We start from the raw sequence: 5,597 nt of genomic DNA, 5'->3' as shown, positions 1-5,597 counted from the left end.
TTCTGCATCTGACCCGTGTTGGTGTTTGGAAACTTTCTATGTGTAAGATTATAAACGTTTGAAGGTGGGAAAACGTGAGGGGCGTTAATGCAAGGTGCTCTCACTTTTATGTTCGAAGAGGAAAAAAAAATTCGCTAGAGGATGACGAAGCGTAGACAATGAAGCGCGAAAGGTCAGCGAAAGTCAACGAAAATCGAGACGTCCTTCATCTCGTCAGGGCGAAGAAAACGAGCCACTTGGCTCGAACGATCATGGTGGTCTTTCTCTCTCGAATGTGCTCTAGTAGTAGTATCAACAGTAGTAGTAGTAGTTGTAGTAATAGTAGTAGCAGCAATAGCAGTATTAGTATTATAGTAGTGTTAGTAAATACTACTATACTTATAGTAAATACTACTAAAAAGAGACTCAATCTTATGTCGTTTAACAAGTATCATACATTTTATTCGCTTTTTACGATACACCCTTGAAATACTTTACCTGTTATGGGACAATTTCTATACAAGATGAAACATTTCAATCAGAACACTTAAATATCTCCATCATTTATAGTTCTATTTAAAATTATAACAAATCTTTTTGAGTAAAATCAGGTTATTTGCTTTTAATATAAATCGAAGTAAAATAATTTTTTAAATGAAACCATAGGCTTTTTTAATACAACAATACTTTGAAACAAATTTACGCTATTTGATTAGGATACATGTACGTGTAAAATCACTATTTTTAAAAAGATTTAGGACTACATGAAAATAAAACAAACACCCTCTCCCTTTTTTCTCCTCCCATCATTAAAAAAAAAGAAGCGGACAAGATTTGTTGCATACATTGGCCATGAAAACAATTTTATGAAGATTGCGTTCCAGCCCTTTTTTTTTTGAAGGGAACATTATTAAAAACTGCGAAAGTAAAATCTCTGTCTTCCTCTTTATCTCCCTCTCTACCTCTCTCTCTCTCTCTCTCTCTCTCTCTCTCTCTCTCTCTCTCTCTCTATGGTTAGTTTTTAAAAATAAGTTAGAAAGAAAGAGAAGAATATAGCCGAGTAAATGAAATGAAAAAAAAATCATGGAAGAGTTTTAAAGAGTTATCGCGAGAGAGAGACCCCGGCGAACGTTCTATTTCTCTTCAACGACAGGGCCCTTCCAGCTGAACTCTTGCCTTACGAGGTACTTTGGGTATCAAAGAAGACTTTTGGGATCTATGGGGACTGGATGAGGAGGAGGAAGACCTCCGGAGCATAGTCGGGGTCAGACTTCGAACAAATTTATTTCACCAAGGAACTCGACCGGTTGAACATATTTCGATGTTGGAACGTCTTAACTTCGACACGTGAGGATACATACATTCCCCTCTCTCTTTCTTTCTCATTCTTTCTTCCTTTCTTTCTTTTACTCTTTCACTCATTTTACTATGACCTTGAAATATATTACTCGCGATAAATTCTAAATTTAAATGATTCCTCCTCTCTCTCTCTCTCTCTTTCTTTTCTTTTTCTCTTTCATTTTTACCCATGAATGGATTTTAAACGATGAAAAAGGGGATGAGAAAAATTTTGCTAACATTTTATCTCACTCACACACACCCTCACACACACGCACACACATGCAACAATCGGTCATCTACAATAATATTTGTAGATTTAACTAATCCGTTGGATAGAAAGATGACTAAAAATAACTTAGTATTAGATTTTATTAGTTATGTTAATTTCTATACTAACTTTTTGATTTATATCATCCATGATCCTGGATTATTAAAATTATAATAATTATTATTATTATTCTTAAATCGTATGTGTTACGAGAATAAGAATATGATAAAAATAAAAAATAAAAAGAGAGAAAAATCCTTTATGCTGGCAATAGAATTCACCTTAAATCTTTGCCTCACGAAACAGGTATTCCAAACTTCTCCGATTACGAAATCCTCGGAGCTGAGAAAATTTTTCTTTTCTGATCATATACAAGCTCTCGTAATTTTTCGAGTGAAATTAATCGAATTTATTATTACGTGATAATGTTCTCTCTTATCATGAAACGATAACTATAACAGCGTTTCTCAACTTCCATAGAACTTAAACTTAATTTTATATAATAAATAATTAAAAATTGATCGAGAAACGCTGATTGAAACGAAATCATTTAAAAATAATTTTATCTTCCCTTATTTTTTTCGTTTTTTTAATTTTTATTTAAAAAATTGAAGTTTCCAAAACCAAAGGAAAACGAATTAATCAATAAGCCGGTCCACATGTATTAAAAATAGGATTCTTTTTCAACTATGACACGCCTAACCTGCCATAACTTAAATCCCACGAAGAAAGAAAGAGATAGTAAAAATAAAAGGAACTTGAGCGTTTCGAAAAGCCGTGAAAAGAGGACCGGTGGAAGCGCATTTGCGCGTCTGTGCATTTGTGCGTTTGTGCGTTCATGCGTGTCTATATCTTCCTCGTGCAAAAGTTTAGCCGAGACCGTTCCAATTTCAGTCACATCAGATATTTACTCGTAGTTCATTTTAGACACGTAATAGACAACGAAATCTTACGCGAATATTAAATTTTCTTATCGTCATCGAACAAACACTCGCAAACATTCAATTAAAAAAATCAAAATATTATATTAAATTTTCATTACTTTCTTTCTATGATTTTTTTAATTTTACATTGAACTTTCAATTAAGAAAAATGATTTAAAAAATATTTTATTGTTTCGGAAGAATCTTAGTTTCTATTTTTTTTTTTTTTAATATACTATTTTATTAAAATTTCTTCATTTATTCTATAAAGATAAAAATATCTATTACTTGGAAATAGAACAAATGAACGAATTATGCTATTTCATCATCTTTGTTGTTATCTCGTTTCGTTTCCTCTCGTCATTATCATCAAACCAAGCGTGAAACCATGTCCTCTCAAAGATCCGCATAAATTAAATTAAATTCACTATAGCCCCGTACGAGCCACGAAATTAAGCGATTTCGCGAGAACAAGAACGAATACGAGTGCGTGCGTGTATGTGTGTATGTGTGTGTGTGTGTGTGTGTGAGAGAGAGAGAGAGAGAGAAGGAGATAAAGAGATGTAGATCGAAAGAGAGAGATCACACTTGTCGAGTTCTCTCAGTTCTCCGTAACGTGGTTCAATTAAGCGAACTTCCTCCAAGAATTATTAATTCCAAGTTAATCCCTAAGGACACAATGTTATCCTGAGTATATACTCACACATACATACATACATACATACATATATACACATCACATGAGATATCAGTCAACGAACACGCATAAATCTTATTACAAGAATTACTTTTTTCTCCTGTTCGAATTAAATTGTACGTCGAATTTAATGAACTTGGTAAATCGAACGAGTTGAGACAAAAAAATTCATAAATAATTATATTTATTAAAAAAAGTAATTGTTCAATCTAAATGATTCGAAAAAAAAAGAAAAAGAAAATGGAGAAATATCAAACGAGTTGAGAAAAAAATTAAATAAATAAAAAATAGTAAAATAAATTTCGATTTGAAGTTATACAAAATAAGAAGTATTGAGCAAAATTAAGAAAATAAATATAAATGAAATAATATCTTAATTTATCGACTTAAAATGTGAACAATATTGAGGAAAACAAAGAAAGGAAATAAAATAAAATAGTGAAAAAGAAAAAGAGAGAGATTAAAAAAAATAAGAAAGGAGATCGCCGGGGTAGAAATAACGTGGAATCGGGTTTCGTCGAGAGGATCACAGTAGCCTTTCTGTCAGACGTGGGTCTCTTTGCGGGCGACATTATTTGATAGCAGGGGACGAGAATCTCCTCGGAGAAAGGGAAAGAAAGAGAGAAAGAGAGTTTCTATCGGTGTTGGTGGTCCACGGTGGCGAGTCGAAACAATGAATTTACTTCATAAATCTCAATTCAGTCGGAGCGAGCGGCCAATTAAACTTAATCTCGCGACCACCGTCGTTGGGCCATTTGCCTAAGACGTATCACAGTGAACACCCAAAGGGTTGGAATCAAAAGGGCCAGGCATTTCCATTTCGATCCTCAAATCTCTCACTTCACTTAGATTTTTATTTTTTTTAATTTTTATTTATCATCGTCTATGAAGTTAACATTTGTATATTTAAATTTAACAATTTATTAGTATTAGATTATTATAATTAATTTTATTGGGTTGGTATTTTAATTTGTATACAGGGTGGGCTTAAAAGAAAAGATAACATTTAAACTTCAAAATTTAATTCTGTGTGATTTCTAAATTATTTTATATTAAATTAAATTCTATAAAATTTGCATTAATTAAAATATTTCTAATATAAATTAAATTTATATTTACAGGATAAATTAAAAGTTATTAGATAATTTTAATCCATAAATTCAATTGAAATTACTTATTATATTTTAAGAGATATTAAAAGTGACGTTAAAAATTGTGAATAATTGGTGGGACCATGTTAGAAATTTAGGTCAACCGAGAAAATCTAGAGAAGTTTAAAGGGTTTAACAACTTATGCGAACTATAAACAGACAGTGTACAGAAGAAGGAAGAGAAATTCTTTCCAAGAAGTCGAATTCTCAGAGATGACGACAACAACGACTGTTTTGCAGAAGCTGCTCGTATATTCACAAATCGTGAGATTCAAGACGCAAGTTTTGCCTCGGCACCGGCTTATGTTAGTCGCCCACGAAACGTTTGAACATACTGATAACACGTGCTACACCGTAACAAGTTGTCCACTCGCGTTAAAGTTCATTCATGCTGACATCATTTTGTCTTTTCAAAAACTTTAGTTAATTCGATAAAAAAACATATTTCTAATTAATTAAGAAGAGTGAAATAAAATAAAATAGAAATTAAATTACAATAAAATGTGTAAGTTCCAATTAAATTTTACATCTGTTAAAATTTAAAATTCGCGCCAACGATATTCGCAAATCCGTCTTGTATTAATAAATAACTAAAACTAAACGTTTAATCTTCATTTGACTCACAAAAGCAACACGTGTTTATTACTAATTCGTAAACAAGAAAAATAAATGAAATTTAAATACGAAACTAATATTGTAAGAATTTCAAAACAACATTATCATTTTTTTCAATATTCATTATAAATGATACATAAGAAAGTTGCTTGGGAAGAAATAAAACGAATAAAAAGAAAGAATGAATGATTCGAGATATTCGAGAAAAGGGAGGAGCAAGGAGTAGCTCGAAGTCCGAGTAATTAATAGCTCAATTTCGAACTTTCAGGAAGTACTCACACACGTGACCACCAAGAACGCACGCGTCGATCTCCAACATCCGTTTTTTCTCGCGTTCTTTTTATTTTTTAATTTTTATTTTAATATATATATGATTTCTCGAAATAAGAAGGAGGAACGCATTAAATTTATGCGCATATATTGTCCTTTTCTTGACGGAATATATGAGAACGTATAAATTATATTTTTTTACTCGTAAAGAATACAAAAATAAAAAATGAAGAAAAGAAAAAAGAGAACTTAAAAAAAGACTCAAGTATGTTCTTGTATCGATATCTTTCGATATATATTATTGTAATTATTATACTTAACTATAGAATTTTTATAAATGAATAATTAACTGT

Source organism: Polistes dominula, unplaced genomic scaffold, assembly GCF_049000335.1.
Source record: "Polistes dominula isolate Pdom_NZ unplaced genomic scaffold, Pdom_raw_medaka contig_15, whole genome shotgun sequence".
In the NCBI taxonomy this organism is placed as follows: domain Eukaryota; kingdom Metazoa; phylum Arthropoda; class Insecta; order Hymenoptera; family Vespidae; genus Polistes; species Polistes dominula.
The sequence above is the reverse complement of the archived record's forward strand: the minus strand, read 5'-3'. Positions refer to the sequence as shown.